We start from the raw sequence: 18,162 nt of genomic DNA on the forward strand, positions 1-18,162 counted from the left end.
CTAGCGTAAAAAAAGCTTAGAAAATCACAAAATCTAATTTACAGAGTTGTAAGAATGATTCCAAAGGTGGAAAAAGGTAGATCCCAAAGGGGCGCTTTTCGTTATTATCAGCGATGCTGGATTTGCAGGAAAGTCGGTCAAAATTGCTGGAACTTTAAGGTCTCCGCTCTTCCGCCATTTTCTATCGTCAATTCATCAGCGCACCTGCTCCACAAGTATTTCGGGGTCGATTCCCCCTCCAAATAACTTGTGCTGTACCTGAAATAAATCTTTTAAACACTTGCAAAGGCCAAAAATAATTTTTGTGATAAAAATTCTAATTTCTGGCCTGATCTTTAATGTTTTATTGGGCCACCCGGGAAAGGGGTTGTCAAAGATGGAATGTCGTAAACTGCAACATTTCAGCCACTGTACCCGCAAAATCTACGAGAAGTTATGAAAAATTTATCAAATGGGCCCCCCCAACAGAGACACCTAGCGTTAAAAATGAATTTGTAAACTGTCTGTACGTTTTTTCATCAGGTATAAAAAATTGGTAGAAACAGGTGGGTTTAAAACCGTTAGCGGAAAATAAGTCGACAAAAACACTTCAAGTTGCAAACCAAAACGGAATAAGCCCCAAGACCGGATTCGAACCATAACGGAGTATGATATTACTATTCTTGTGTCCATCAACCATGGTCACCTGGGCCCAACAATATATACTTGTTAAAAAAGAATTTATATAGTTTTCATTTACACTGTACTCTTTCGTTGGAGAATAGTGGGATAAAGAGTATCGCCAGGCGCGCAATTATATTATTTCCATGAGTGTACCTATTTATTTAAAGAACATTCTGAGTAAACAAATAGTATTTATGATCGCAAGATGTATATTGAAATATTCAGAAGTTTAAACTTTGATGCTACTCGCCATAATGCAACACTTGCCCTGAAAAGTTAATAATGACCCGACCTTTAATACAGTGAACCAAATTTAATCAAAACAATTTAAATGAAACCGGCGTTTGTATAAATGATGTCGTACAAACCCTAAAATGTAGAGCTCCTTATGGAAGGCCGTTGCGCAATGCTTATCGTCACATGCACCCTGATACTGATATCAAAAATAGCAATATGGAAATCCGATGATACTGAAAGATGAATTTGAATGGGTGGCCGTCAGATCTAACGTTTAGGAAGATTGTGTACTTTAGTCAGATTGGCTATTTTAAACTTTGACTGCAAAATTCCATATTAGATATGGACCTATGCCATTTGCATAGCTTAATAGTAAATCATAAATAAGAACAGACCCATAACTCTTGCATCAGTCTAGCAATTTCACTAATACTGTAAAGACTAAATTTCTCATTTTCTAATAATAATTAACATTAATACTACGTTTTATTGAAATCATTCAAACCATTTCTGAAATATTACCCTGGATGGACAGGAAAAATATATATGTATGATATATATACATATAAGTAAGGGTCTCTCAACCAATCTGACTGAAACTTACAAGGGCAACTTATTTTAAACCAGTTAATACTTCTACCATGTTTAGTTGAAAATAAAATCTGGAAAATAGATCCCTCGGAAGCACCGAGAACAAGGCAAATAGTGAAAATTGCAGACTCGGTTTGATTGAGTCTGTTCATTGGCAGTAATGGAAAAAGCAACACTGCCCACGCCCCCTAGCACCGGCTTAAGCAGTATTCAATCTTCAAATCTAAATGAGTTTAAATCAATGATCCCGAAGGACCAGAAAATATAACAACACTGAGATGAAGTCGGGGCGACTTTTTACGGCCGCCACACAGCACTTAACACCCGCTGTTGTGAAGTAAATAAAATCTGGAAAATAGATCCCTCGGTAGCACCGAGAACAAGGCAAATAGTGAAAATTGCAGACTCGGTTTGATTGAGTCTGTTCATGGGCAGTAATGGAAAAAGCAACACTGCCCACGCCCCCTAGCACCGGCTTAAGCAGTATTCAATCTTCAAATCTAAATGAGTTGAAATCAATGATCCCGAAAAACCAGAAAATATAACAACACTGAGATGAAGTCGGGGCAACTTTTTACGGCCGCCACACAGCACTTAAAGGGAATTCTTATAGTTTTTTTATGCGCATCTTTCTGCGCAGCCGACACTTTCTATGGAAAACTGAACTGAAGTCAACATCTGTTGAAACATGTTACAGACAATCTTAAATATGAGGAATCTTGAATGAAATAACATTTTTGATAAGTTTTATCAGTAATCAAATGTTGATACTGGTTTATGTTGCATTGACAAGTATCATGCCTGACAGGTATCTTGCTATTTTTGTGGTTGTGTTTTCACATCGCATTTTAGTACAAAGACAGTGTTGTTCATATAATGTAAAATAATTGACTTAGTACTGATAAGACAATATCACCTTTCAGATTATTTAGTATTCAATTATAGAAAGAATTAAGAATTTTTAAAACTTTTTTTTTTTTTTTTTTTTTTTTTTTTTTTTACCTCGGGCGGGGCGTATGTTCTCCGTGACTATTTGATAAACGACATTGTGTCTGAAATCATTAGTCCTCCACCTCTGATAATTCATGTGGGGAAGTTGGCAGTTACTTGCGGAGAACAGGTTTGTACTGGTACAGAACCCAGGAACACTGGTTAGGTTAACTGCCCGCCGTTACATGACTGAAATACTGTTGAAAAACGGCGTTAAACCCAAAACAAACAAACAAATTAAAACTTTTTTTTAACTTCTAGCAGACATACATGTAATCAATTTGGCCAGGTTCGCGCCATTTTCCGTCCGAACAGGTGTTGTATTCTAGCGGTCTTAAAGGCCTAGATTCACTACTATATAAGTGTCCCCCCCCCCCCCCCAAATCCAATATACAACTCCCATCTAATCTGCTGCTTATCAGCGATTATGTAACAGTAACTGATTAGAGGGCAATTAGCACAGCAGGGACCCCAACTAGACCATGAAGATGTGTGCAGTGGAGTTGAAAGAAATTAATTTTTCTTCAGTGAATGTGGAATGATAATAATAATAATTATTATTTTGATATTATATAGATGATAGTAACTATTACTTTAATGTTACAATAATAATTATAAATATAATCATGATTATTATTATTATTATTATTATTATTATTATATTACATATAGGATGATAAAAGATACAGTAATAATATTATTGAAAATAATAATGATAATAAAACACAAGTATAGTGAAAACTTCATGAGTTCTTTGTGCTAACAAACAATATAATATAAAATTATTGTGTTCCATCTATACTCAACTTTCATTTTCAGTATGTTTCCAAAAGGGACTTTCTTCATGCTTTGCTTTGTAACTTTGAAATGCACATACTGTTTTCAATTTTAGACAAATGCTATTTACTGTATTCTGCCAGCTTTAGATGAGTGAAAGTCACATTTTTCTGAAATATCACAATTCTCCAGACAGAATTTGAAAAAATAAAAACTTGCATATTTCTTTAAGTAAGTTTCTCATTATTTCATTATTGTGAATTATTTTATTTTATTATTGTGTTTGATCAACAATATTTTTCTTTACATAGAAATGCCAAAAAGAAACTGGTATAACTTTAAATGTTATCAATTATTCATTAATTTAAAATAAATTATATTCTTTCCCTTTCTCACTAATTGATACAATTGTAAGGTAGACTGACTCTCCAATAAACAATGACCCTTGTTTATTGGAGCCATACTGTGATGGTCATTAGCCCCCAACTGTGCTGGTGAAGACAGAAATCCCTTGGCCCACTGCCAAAATCTAGGCCTTTAACATAAAATTTAGCCTGGTGACCCATACATTTTTAGCCATTTTTATGCTCGCAATACAATTATCTATACACAAGAAAAACAGGAAAAAATTCTATGAAAGACTTTTTTAAAATTTAAAAAAATATTCGCCACTATGGGTATTTTTCATTGAAAAAAGTTCACAAAAGTAAACACGAAACAATATTTTTTTTCATTTGTACCCATTATTGTAAGGATAGAGTATTACAAATATGACTATGATATCAAATAAGTATATGTGACCATGACTGAGAAAATGGGTCCAGATGAGGAATTTTGACATTTTCAGGTTTTTGCATATTTAGAAAGTATATTCATTCAGAAATAAATCCTGAAAATTTCAGATGAAAATCTTCAAAATTGTCAATTTTATGACAGATTTTGTAACATAGATATTAAAAATGAAAACAGTACATTTCAGTTATCCTTTCTTTCTAGTTTATTTCTCACATACTGGTAATGGCTAACAATTCTGAAATAAATATATCTTTTGTTACAATTGCATGATATTAGTAAGATCCCTTCTTAATACACAAAATGATAATCAATTAAAATCAACAATTTCTATAAAAATATTTCTAAAATTGTGTTACCATGGCAACAAATATATTAAAATCCCTTTTCTATGATAAAACTTTAAAAAAAACATGTTCGCTTGACATAAGGATTTTTAAAAGCAAAATATTTTAAGGTATATGTATTTACAAAAATAAACTGAAAATTTCCCATGAAAATATTTAGAATGTTTGGTTTTATGACAGTTTTTGTAACATGGGTAATAACCACAAGAATAAGATAGATTTGTCATTGTTTCTTCAAAACTTGTCTTTTACATGCTTGTAATAAATGACTACCTTGGAAATAAAGAACCTTCTATTACTATGAAATTTTATTTTTGTGATGCTTACTTAAAACAGAAAAATACATTTAATTTAAATCTTTCATATTTTCTATGAAAACATTATTCAGATTGCGTTACCATGGCTACATATGCAATAAATTGCTTTTTCTACCATAGTACTTAAAAATAAAAGCTTAATAATGTTTCTTATATGTTGAATATTTAGAGGTTTATGTATTCAAAAGTAAAATTTGAAAATTTTATGTGAAAAGATATAAAATGTTTGGTTTTATGACAGATTTCGTAACACGGGAAATACACTATTTCAGTCGTTGTTTCTTCAGTTTGTGTTTTCACTTATTGGTAATAACTGGCTATTTTTAAATAAATGAATCTTCTTTTACAAAGAATATTTAGATATTCACTTAAAGTGCAAACATCTAGCTGGCTAAAGTCCTTCACATTTTCTATAAAAACATTATTAAATTATGTTACCATGGCAACATATGCATCTGATTCTGTTTTCTACAATAATACTTTAAAAACGAGCTAAATTTGGAAAAGTGTTTCAGATAACTTGAATATTATAAAGTGGTATGTATTCAAAAATATTATCTCAAAATTCCATGTTAAAAAAATTAAAATGCTTTGTTTTATGACAGTGTTTGTAACATGAGTAATAACTATAAGAATAAGACATTTCTGTCATTGTTTCTTCATAACTTGCCTTTTACCTGTTGGTAATAAATGACTATTTTGAAACAAATGAAACATATATTACTATTGATTTTTTATTTGTTTATCTGGAATACTAGAAAGTACACCTAACTAAAAATTTTCCACATTTTCTAAGAAAATTGTGTTACCATGGCGACATATGTTTTAAATTCCCTTTCCTACAATAATACTTAAAAACAAGAGCTTATTTTAAAAAGTATTTCTAATAAGTTAAATATTTGAAAGTACAAGTATTCAGGAAAGAAATCTGAAATTTTCACATAAAAACTTTAAAACAGTCATGTTCTGTAACAGAAGTAGTTATCGTCAGAATAAACATTTCAGTCATCCCTTTCCTCATAATCTGTTTTTTTCACTGGCTAGTTATAACTGACAATACTGAAGAAAGTGAGCATTCTTTTACCATTACATTATATACTGTAGATCCCTTATTGAAATACAAATCCATAATTTCAATGAAATATAATCTGAATTATGTTACCATGGCAACATACATACTAAATTCCTTTTTCTAAAAATACTTTAATAATTAACACAACAGCTTAACTTTAGATGAAGGTTACACTGCTACAAGCTCTAGTGAAAAGTAAATATTTATTTCCAGCCAATACTTTAATGTAGGTAACTGAAACTACAACCTTTACTTGATGTTTAACCTTAACAGCTAAACACATCTATATGAACAGCAAAACAGGCTAAAGTGTTGTATATTAAAACGTTTGAATTCAACAACAATTTCTATCTTTTATATTCACTTCATTTTTTCAGTTCTCAGAAAAATCCTTGACAATCCAATTTCAGTTCAAGTGGTTTGGGACAAACAGAATCCTTTGACTTTTCAGACAAATACTATTCTCTTATGAGTTCATACAGGTACCATTGTCAGGCTTGTGTCATTCCAAGTCAATAATATTTGTTTGGCAAGGGGGAGTAGATTTTAGTAAGTTAACTGGACTGTCACTTTTAAGACTAACAATCCAGGTGTTTCTGCAGACATGATAATGTGGTAATACTTGGTTATCTTCTTCAAAAGTTACAAATATTGTGATAAGATATTTCTCCACTGGTAGAATGTGACAGGATCTAAATCACTGTTGACCAACTGTGTTGTTATGACATTTCTTTGATGACTGGCACACTGTGTCAGCAATATCATGTATTATTAAAGGTCTCTGCATTCACCCTCCTCCACAGATTCTTCTAAATTCAAAAGTGCAAGTCAGATTCAAACTTTGCATGATCTGTGATCATTGTTGAATATTCAGTCGATCTGTGATATCCTGTAACAAATAAGTAAAACATTTTATTTTAAATAATTAACCTTGGAGTCGCTTTATTTAATAAAAGCAGGGTTATCACTATTTGATAATAGATGATTCTTACAACCAATGCTCTAAAATATTGACAAACATACTGAAAACAGCATGCTGTCAGTATATAAAATGTACTTTGTTTGTAGATTTTGGTTACTGCAAATAGGATGTTCTAAAACACATTTTTTGTGTTAACCCTTAACCTGCTAAATTTGTAAAATGGACTACTCCATCTTTAAATAGAGACAGTACCATTTATAGCTTATAGGGGGTTCAAATAGAAAATTTGCTGACTAAGTATCAAACACTGCAGATCATGATCAGACTGCACAGATGTGCAGGTTGATCTTGGTCTGCACTGGTTGCAAAGGCAGACATAGCTGCCTCATGCAGCCTAAGGGTTAAAAGTATACACTGTTTTAACAGCTATCAAAAATGGTTGTTACCTAGTAAAACTCTCCACAGACCATACCACAGCAAGATGTTATTTCTATTCTAGCTAGCAGCATTGTCAAAATGGAATACCAATACAGGTAGTGATGTACCATGCTCACAAGTTGTCTTCCCCTTAACCAAATGAGTTGCTTTCATAAACAAGAGGAAACACTTGCCTTCCTGAAAAAAGATTTAAAAGTCTTTGGTAAAAGTATCTGTTATCTTCATGTATCCCAGGAACCTATACAGTCTTCATTCTAATCCATATTCTTGGTGCAATAAAACTGGTAAAAAAATTCAATCACATAACAATGTCTATGTCAAGAATGGGTTAATTAAATCTGAAAATAATCATATTACAATTAAACTAAATTACAATTAATTAATTGATTTACTTCAAATAATTAATTAAAATTCCTATTATTTAGAACTATTTTACAACTTAATGAGATATCAACTTATACACATGTACATGTAGTGTTAAGCATTCAAATTATCCATGTACTTATTGAGTGCCACAAACTTTTCCCAGGCTAATAGCCAATGAAATGAAGACTTTACACCAACTGATCCTCCTCAAAACCAGATTGTTGAAATTAAATTTCAATAATGCCAGTTTTGTCAGTTTAAGCCATTCAATAGTCATAATACATGTACATACATTGTACAAATCATTAGTGTAGAAGTAGACTTATTTTGTATTGGCTCCAACAAAACCTAGACAGAGGTATAAATAAATAATATAAAATGTATTGCATTAAAATTATAATAAGAGCCTTTAGCTGCATGTTACTTACCTGATTCCTCAAAGCACATCCAAAATATGTTACATTTTCTTGAGATCTTAAAGTAAGCAGACCAATATCCTGGCTGTTGTAGGGTATATGAACCAGCTGTAGTGGAATGAACCATCAAAGGAACAAGGAATATTATCTGAAAGAAGATACATTACATGTACCGTAAACATCACTAAAAATCAAAAACTGACTACTAAATTAATAATGTGATTTTGAAAGGTTTCATTAACTTACCACAAAATACTTTAAAATTTATTACACTATGAATCTATTTTTAAAGGATCATAAATTGTTTTACACACAGCAAGGCTCAAAAATTTCAAAAATAAAAAGATTTTCATTATATGGCATAAATTCCCACTATCCATATACAATCATCTTGTTACAAAACATTCTGAATCAACAATAATGGAAAGAGAGTACTTAGTCACCAGACAGAAATAACATGACTTATGAGACCCACAGCAAAAACAGTTACCATTTTATAAACGGAAGTGTCTAGACATCCGGTAACCAGAAACCTAGCAAGTGTTCTAGCCGACCGGTAACAGGACGCCTAGCCTAGCCTATCCCAATCTGACTAAAGTACATATCCTATTACGCTACGCATAGGATCTGAGAACGACCTATTCATTGCCTCGTTCTGACGACCCTTTCGCTAGCCAATCAGAGCCAACCTTACAACATCTTGCAAATCTACCTGTAGCCTTGACTTTTGATATTTACAATTCTTATGTCATAATGTATCAGATAGCCGGTTAGCTCAGTCGGTAGACCACTTGCTTTGTAAGCGAGGGGTCCTGGGTTCGAGCCCTGGAATAACTGCTTATTTTTCTTACTCTTTGACATTCGAACATGTCGTCTGATTGGATAAAATAAAAATAGCAATACTGGAAATCCAAAATATACAGAAGACGAATGTGAATGGGTCGTTCTCAGATCTTCGTTTAGAAGATAAAGTACTTTAGTCAGATTGAGCCTATCCTATCCTATAGGGGTTTTCTAGGCGTCCGGTAATTATCAATTTTAAAATATTATATAAGCCTTACAGGTGAATATTCAAACTATAAGTCTGCATCAAACTTATTAATTATCATAGCTACATGTATATTGACTTTTTATTATTGTTTTTTTTTCCATAAATAATGCTTACTAGTCTATGGACAATGAAATTATTTGATGAATCCTGGTCACCTTGAGAAAGAAGCTGCCTGCCTTCAATAATCTTTGTGATAACCCAACTGGCCATTTTATATTAAATACACAGGCATAGTGAAATCATCTGTGTTTAGTGGCCACAAGATAAATTTCCCTCTTTATGTTTTGGATTCATTTCCGGGTAAAAGACAGACTTATTTCAGTGAAAGTTTCAAATATATTAGAGAATCTACATTGACATCTGTTTATAAACGGTACTTACCAAATCACTAAACAGTATTACAAGTCTCAGATCCCTTCATCGTTGAACAAAAGGTAGATAAACAAAAGCAAACTTCACACGCTTCCCTGATAAAATCCGAAACCGGAAACATATTGAAGGGGAAACAACTGATTTTGAACGAAATATTTTGCCTCAGGCGTAATACCACTATTTTTTTACAGGTCTGATGTCTAAATATTCTTTCTCTAGTAGGCTGTTATGAATCATGTAACAAGCAGTCGTACTTTAACGGTCAAACTTTTGCTAATTAAAACATGTGTAAGAAAGCTGCGCGCGTAAACTTGGCGCAACTTTAAACGTCGTTTCTCGATATTACGTCATGCCGCATCTGGACCGGTTTTCAAAGACGACGTCACATATAATAAAATCTGTAAAAAGAAAAAAACCGTATTGTGCTGTCTTGATGTATATTTTGGTTGGTATTTATAAAAAAGCAGAAAATTATGAAAATGTTGAAAAATCGCTGGCAGTTTCAGCAACAGTGGGTGTGTTCAAAACAATTTTTCACAAAAACTAGCCTGATGACCTTTTGTTTTTATTTGTTCATTGTTTTCAGCACAAATTTTCCTATCATATATGTGAATTTAAAAAAATTCTATGAAAGGAAAATAAAACTATAGGAATTCTCTTTAAAAGCCTTCAAACCATGGCTGAGCTATAGCACCGGATGAAATGATCGGAAATGGCTATGCCTGAGAATTTTACGACGTCTGTAAATCACATTTTCATGAATATCAGATTGTGAAATAACTTGTAAAAGAAAAACATACTTTTGTATTTTAATAACTAATTCCGAAGTACGATGATAAAATTTTAGCAAGCGGTTTACTTAGTTAATGATTTATAGTCATTCCTAATCCAGATAATGCATAAACGACTGTTTTTGCAGTATAATAAGGACTTGTATCCAGATTTATGTCAACGTTTTATAAGACATTGTCTTATGTCAGGCACGCAGTTATTTGGTTTCTACTATCAGTAAAATTACTTTTATCAAAGGCATACGAAATCATATGAAATAATATTGTTTCAGAAACTTTAATGATTTATAGGCGTTGTTTTAGAAAAAGAATTACATTGTATTGTTCTTACTGGGTCTAATTAGTTTACACCATAAATGTTATTAAACGCTATTATCGACTTGTCTTACAAAATTTCATTCTTCGTTTTTAGAAACATCCATTTCCTGTCATGCACGAAACAGATTAACAAACTATGAAAGCAGATCTTCTCTTAATGCAAATGATCATTAATCATTTAACTTAATTAAATATACTGCCTACAACAGAACACATCAACCTTAAAGAATCTATTGTAAAAGCATCTTTAAAATAACATAAACTGTAACTATTTCATAGTAGCGGTGGGGGCTTACTCTTTCAGAGTTGATGGCAAAAAAAAAATGGTTTTTGAATTTAAAATTTTTACTTGAAAAGTACTAAAGAATAAAGGCAAGAAAGATTGTTATACTAACAAAATAAATTGATTTAAATTGTTTTTTTCATAACCAATAGACTAAAAGGTTCAAACACAGGGGCGTGGCCATTTTTAACCTTAGGTAATAATTTGGACAAGTATGGTAGAGAGGCAAACTCTAATATCACATGCAAAATATCAAAGCTCTAGAGAAAAAGATTTTTAAAGTCTCATAGCTGAAAACCTATATTTAACCAAAAAGATCCATATGTTCAATGAACTGGCTCAGTTGAACAACTTTGAAAGAGGGCTACAAAGAGATCATTTGTGTAAAGTTAAAAATCCATTCAGTGGTTTTTGAGATGTTGTTTCAAGAAATTGTTGATGAAAAGTAACCATGCCCTTTGGTGGCCATGTTTTTGACGAATCAAAAACAATTGAACAATATTTGTAGAAGGTCACACAAGGACAATTCGTGTGAAATTATTTGAAAAATCGGGCTAACAGTTAAATACAAGGAGATTTTCTAAGTTTCTACTATGTACATATACGGCAAAGGTGACCACGCCCTCTGGTGACCATGTTTTTTTGACAAATCGGACTAATTTGAACAATCTTGGTAGAGGGTCACACAAGGACCATTTGTGTGAAGTTATTTCAAAATCGGGCTAGCAGTTTCACACAAGATTTTTAAATTTTCCACTATATACATATAGGGAAAAGTGACCACACCCTCTGGCGGCCATGTTTTTTTTTTTACGAATTAAAATAATTTCAACAATCTTAGAAGAAGGTGACATAAGGACCATTTATGAAAAATTACTCCAAAATCGGATTATCGGTTTAGGGGGAAATGTTGTTTGAATATTTTTCTTCTTTTAGCTCTGGCGCCCCCATGTGCAACCAAGCGGAACCGTTTCATCAAAATCCATTCAGTGGTTTTGGAGCTCATGTGAGCTAAAAAGACTAATGCTTAGTCTCAAGAGAATAATGGGTCTGTTAGAAAATGTTAATAGGTACTTTTTAAAGGATATCTTCCGTACTTTACGTTTATCTTTATTCGCTTAACACTGCTTAAAAAATGTCGTTTGTCATCAAAACACTCCTGATGTAAACTGTTGTCTTTAAATGCAAATCATGTGATGGGTAACCTTGATATACATATTCATTATTGTCCGTTCGCCCAAGGTCATACACTATCATGTTTCTATTGATATATTGTCTTACAAAACACAGATAACATGATACTAAATTATTTGTATCATTTGAATTGCAATTTAAGACATGTAATTTACCAGATTCTAGTGGCTTTTATGCAAATGGTATTCATAATCCCTTTAAGAGAAGAAACATTGCGTAGAATAGGAAGTGAGTTTAACCAGATTTGTTTCTTGTAAGATTTTTGTTTGCATACATCATTTCAACAGACCACTTTTAATGTGCATATTCGACAATTATCTACAGATATTGAAACAATCTCAAAGCACCTTTACTTTGCATGTGTTTGTGTGTGTTCGGGTTTAACGTCTTTTTCAACACTTTTTCAGTCATAAAAACGACGGTGTCTACTTGTAGCAGTGAGCACAATGCCCAACTTTGTAGTGCTGCCTCACTGGAATATCACGCCGTAGACACATGATACCCCACCCAGTCACATTATAATGACAACAGGCTGACCAGTCCTAGCACTACCCACTTAATGCTGAGCGCCAAGCGAGGAAGCTGCTAGTACCATTTTTTTACGTCTTTGGTATGACTGCCGGGGATCGAACCCACGACCTCCCGCACTCGAAGCGGACGCTCTACCACTAGGCTATCGAGGCGGTACTTGCTTGTGTCCGACAATTCTTGTTCGTTTATGCCAAAACTTCGTATAGGTTTTAGTGACTAACGCATTTATACCTCGTATAAGTTTTAGTGCATATTCATACCTGTGAAGCTTTTCTCTATTTTATTGTCACAGCAGCGTTGTTTGTGCCTAGTGGCGGCCGTAAAAAGTCTCCCCCGTACATTCAATCAGGGCTGTTATATTTCGATCTTTTCAGATCGTTCAGCACGACTTTTATGTCATGTTATTGGTACTTTTAAGTTTCTCAACATGTCCATTTCGGCATGGGTGGTTCCAATACTCCCGCTTTCATACCCTTGGGTATTGTATAATCACCCCTCGGATATGGTGCCTGCTTTTTAATTTTGTCTTTTGACAGTTCCTGTGATACACAGGAGAGAGTGAGGTCAGGTGCACCATAAACCGCTTCAAGCTTCCCAGTGGTGGTTTTGCCACTGACCGTTCCAAGGCGGTGCCCCACTGTGTTCCTTTATTTGTTTGTTTTGTCCTTGTGTGTGGTGTGCGTGTGTTGATCGTGTGCGCGTTTGGGGAGGCTGCGTTTTTAGAACGTGGCTATCCTTGTTGGATATACTTCCTTGTTTTCTTCTAGACAGGATTCAGACAAACATTATGACTATGTTTCATAAGGACACTAACGTTTTTATAAGGTTTACTTAGAGTGAGTGTGTGAGTTGGGTTTTACGGCGAATTGACACAAAATGGTCATATATCGCCGAGAAGAAGTCATATTGCAAACGCCAACTGTAAAGCACAAACATTGATGTAAAAATGTAAAACATACCCAACAACATCCATGAAAAAGTAAAGAACACTATGAGTAATGTAAAACATATCTAAAAACATCCATGTAAAAATGTAAAGCATATCTAAAAACAGTTATGTAACAATGTATATACGTGTGTGTTAAAATATCAGCTGCAAACATAATAATGTTGCAAGATGTAAATAATAATATGAAATGTTTGATTTTTATATATATTCCTATCTGCTTTAAAAACGATAAAATATTTCCAACTGAAACGTTTTTAAATAGATCTAACTCTTTCAAAGATTGAACGTCATAATGTGTAGCAAAGTCCACACAGTCGATTAAAATATGTTTAATTATGTGTGGTGTTTGATATGGTACACATTCGGGTTGATCTTCTTTATTCAAAAGATAAGAATGAGACAAACGGGTATGACCTATTCGACAGCGAGAAAGAACTACTTCCTCACTGCGAACCCCTTCGTGCCATTCCCCTAAAGTAGGTTTGATATCATGAAGTTTATTGAATGAAGCACTGTTTCATGACGATTGCCATTTAGATAAAATGTATTTCTTTATATCAGCCCCAATCTGACTGAAGTACTTGATCTTCTAAACGAAGATCTGAAAACGACACATTCACATTTGTCTTCTGTATATTTTGGAGTTCCAATATTGCTATTTTTATTTTCGCAAATCTATTTTTGTTTGAACCAATCAGACAACTTGTTCGAATGTCAAAGAGTAAGAAAAAGTTTTAATTAATCCAGGGCTCGAACCTGGGACCTCTCGTTTACAGCGCAAGTGCCCTACCGACTGCGCTAACCGGCTTTCTGAAATCTTTCGACATAAAACTTGTTGATATCGAAACTCAAGGCTTTATAAAGCTTACAGAATGCTGTAAGGTAGCTTTTGATTGGCTAGCGGAAGGGTTGTCAGAACGAGGCCATCAATAGCTCGTTGTCAGATCCTATGCGTAGCATAATAGGAGATATACTTTAGTCAGATTGTATCAGCCCCAATCTGACTTAAGTACTTGATCTTCTAAACGAAGATCTGAGAGCGACCCATTCACATACGTCTTCTGTATATTTTGGATTTCCAGTATTGCTATTTTTATTTTAACCAATCAGACGACATGTTCGAATGTCAAAGAGTAAGAAAAATGTTCAGTCAATCCAGGGCTCGAACCCGGAACCCGTTGCTTAGAAAGCAAGTGGCCTACCGACTGAGCTAACCGGCTATCTGACACATTACGATATAAGAATTGTAAATATTAAAAGTCAAGGCTACAGGTAGATTTGCAAAATGTTGTAAGTTAAGCTCTGATTGGCTAGCGAAAGAGTAGTCAGAACGAGGCTATGAATAGGCCGTTCTCAGATCCTATGCGTAGCGTAATAGGAGATGTACTTTAGTCAGATTGTATCAGCCCTAAAATCGGTATGTGGTAATTTCACATTAGATTGTGATAATAAAAGGGATTTCTTTGCTGCAATATCAGCATCCTCGTTTCCATGAATACCAACATGGCTAGGAATCCAACAGAATATAATGAACTTTTTAAAAGATAGTTCATGAATCCTGAGAAGAATATTTTGAATGAATGGATTTTCCATATTTCGGTTATGAATTGACTGTAAAACAGAAAGCGAGTCGGAAAAGATAATAAATTTTTCTTCACTATTTTTTGATATAAAATTTAGAGCTAAATCAATAGCTTTGGCCTCGGCTGAAAATATTGTTGCATTATTTGGCAAACGTAATTTTGACTGATAAAGGAGGCTGACAGCAGCACAGCCAACCTTTGATTCATCTTTTGAACCGTCTGTGTAAATTGCAAAATAGTCCTTGTAAATTGATTTGATTTCATGATATTTGGACTTGAATATTTCAGGGTTTGTTTCAGACTTTCTAAAGGCAGTTTTCAAATCGAAAAGAACTGTAGGGGTATGAAGGGTCAATGGTGGTGTATCTGGAATTGAATTTTCTTTAATACTATCGAATTCAAAGTCAGTTTCATTCGTAGAAGATTTTATGCGAAATCCAAACGGTTTGATTTGTTTTGGGTTTTCCTCATATGAATCGGAGTACTTTGGTTTAAAAATAATTTCATGAGTAGGATGGGATTTGTTGGCAGCCACTCTTAAAGCATCTCGCAATGAAAGTTTTTCTCGGCGTGTGTAAAGAGATGGTTCGTTTGCTTCAGCATATAAACTTTCAACTAGCGATGTTCGGAATACACCAAGAGCAATACGAAGACCTTGATTATGGATGGTATCTAACATTTGTAAATAAGATTTTCTTGCGGAACCATAAACAATACAACCGTAATCTAGCTTAGATCTAATTAAAGCCCTATAAAGTCTTAATAAAACCGTGCGATCGGCTCCCCAATCAGTATTTGAAATTACCTTTAAAAGATTCAATGACTTCAGACATTTGATTTCAAGTATTTTATATGTGACACAAACGAAAGCTTTTTATCAAAAATAACACCCAGAAATTTTGCTTCATCAACAACGGGTATTTTGTACCATTTAGAAAAAGCTCAGAGTCACAATGATGTTTCCGTAATTGGCAAAAGTGGACACATTGAGTTTTCGATTGGGAAAATTTAAACCCATTTTCCATGGCCCAAGTTTGAACTTTATTCAAACAATGTTGTAATTTGCGTTCAATCGTACGCATATTTTTTGAACGATAACATATCAAAAATCGTCAACATATAATGAGCAGTCTGTCCCTGGTAACAAACATTTCACAATATTATTAATTCTGATGCTAAAAAGTGTGACAGATCAAATTGAACCTTGTGGAACTCCCTGTTCTTGCTCAAAAGAGTCAGAAACGGTATCACCAACACGTACTTTAAAACTTCGAATGAAAAATTGTTGAAAAAGACGTTAAACCCGAACACACACACACACACACACACACACACACACACACACACACACACACAAATTGTGATATAAATGTTGGCAGACGACCTTTTAAACCTATGTCGTTAAGATCATTCATAATACCATATTTCCGTGTAGTGTCATAAGCTTTTTCTAAATCGAAAAAGACAGACACTAGATGCTATTTTTTAATAAATGCATCACGAATAAAATTTTCCAGTCGAACAAGATGATCGGTTGTGCTGCGTTGTTTGCGAAAGCGGCTTTGAAAGTTTGTAATTAAACCTTGCGATTCGAGGTACCAAACTAGTCTAGAATTAATCATACGTTCCAGAGTTTTACATAAACAACTAGTAAGAGCTATCGGTCTATAATTACTTGGGTTCGTGCTATCTTTTCCGGGTTTTTGTATGGGAATAACAATAGCTTCCCTCCAGGAGTCTGGAAAAATACCAGTTTTCCATGTAATATTGTAGATTTCAAGGAGAAGGTCTAATGATTCTTGTGGTAAGTGTTTTAAAATTTGATACTGCAGCTGGTCCAGACCAGCTGCAGTATCATGACATTTGTCTAGAGAGTCAATTAACTCTGTGATCGAAAAAAGGTTTATTATAATCTTCCTCATTAGTTGAATCAAAATTCAGAGGTTTGCTTTCTTTAGTTAATTTAATATTTTGAAATCTTTGGTCATAATTATGTGAAGAAGAGTTTTTTGAAAAAGCTTCACCAACAGTATTAGCAATGTCTTCTTTGGTAGATGCAGTAGTCTGGTCAGATTGTTTAAGATGAGAAACATTTGAAGTTTTTCCTTTTCCACTTATTTTACGAATCATTTCCCACACTTTTTTAACCGATGACCTAGAATTAAGTTTAGAAACGTATGAATGCCAGGAGTTTTTCTTTGCTTGTTTTATAGTTCTGCGAGCTTTTGCTCTAAGAACCTTAACTGATTGCAGATTGTCTTTTGTCGGTCGAATATTAAATTTTTAACTGCCGCTCTACGTTTTCGAATAGTGGTCTTACAATCATCATTATACCATGGTTCATTTTTTGATTTACCATTTCTTGGAATGGATTTGTCTGCAATATCTGATAAAATTACAGAAAACCGACCAATAGGATAAAAAAAATTGGCTAAATTCTCCAAAGACAAATCATTTTTGCATAAAGACTGATATTGCTGCCTGTCAGCTTTATTAAATCTAAAATAAGAGGAATCAGCTGAACAATACTTGATAAGATAATCGGGAAATGATCACTCCAATGTAAGTCATCTAGCACCCTCCATTCGAAGTCAAGAAAAAGGCTTGGTTGACAAATTGACAAATAAAGAGAAGAGTAGTGTCCCGTAGCAGGATGTAGGTATGTTCAGTAAGCAGAGAGGATTTCTTTCAATAAAGGTTTCATTGCTATCAGGACAACCCCAAAACTCGTGGTGACAATTGAAATCTCCCATCAGAATAAACGGTTGCGGTAGTTGTTTGATCAGGTTGTCAAGATCTTCATGATTAAGTTTAAATTTAGGAGGTATATATATTGAACAAAATGTTATAGGTCGATCCATAGTTATATGCAATGCAACTGACTGAATGGTAGTATTCAAAACAATTTCTCTATGCGGACCAGTTTTTAGACACATTTTCCTAGTTATAAGTACCGCACAGTAAATGGCTTTTTAGCTCACCTGAGCACAAAGTGAGCTTTTATGATCGCCCTTTGTCCGTCGTCGTCCGTCGGCGTCGTCAACAATTTGACTGTTAACACTCTAGAGGTCACAATTGTGGCCCAATCTTTATGAAACTTGGTCAGAATGTTACCCTCAATAAAATTTTGGATGAATTCGATATTGGGTCATCTGGGGTCAA

The 18,162-nt window shown here is 33.7% G+C and overlaps 1 long non-coding RNA gene across 2 annotated transcripts; it reads right to left on the bottom strand.

Moving 5' to 3' along the window:
- Positions 1-4,047: 4,047 nt before the first annotated feature.
- On the bottom strand, positions 4,048-9,738 carry LOC128550120 (uncharacterized). 2 transcript variants are annotated; one of them, XR_008368098.1, is made up of 4 exons: positions 9,361-9,738; positions 7,941-8,076; positions 7,155-7,323; positions 4,048-4,288 (listed from the first exon to the last, which is right to left on the bottom strand). It is a non-coding gene; the product is annotated as an uncharacterized LOC128550120 (long non-coding RNA). The 2 variants fall into 2 exon arrangements; XR_008368097.1 differs by lacking the exon at positions 4,048-4,288 and adding an exon at positions 5,976-6,675.
- Positions 9,739-18,162: the final 8,424 nt, after the last annotated feature.

This window comes from Mercenaria mercenaria, chromosome 17 (genome assembly GCF_021730395.1).
Source record: "Mercenaria mercenaria strain notata chromosome 17, MADL_Memer_1, whole genome shotgun sequence".
In the NCBI taxonomy this organism is placed as follows: domain Eukaryota; kingdom Metazoa; phylum Mollusca; class Bivalvia; order Venerida; family Veneridae; genus Mercenaria; species Mercenaria mercenaria.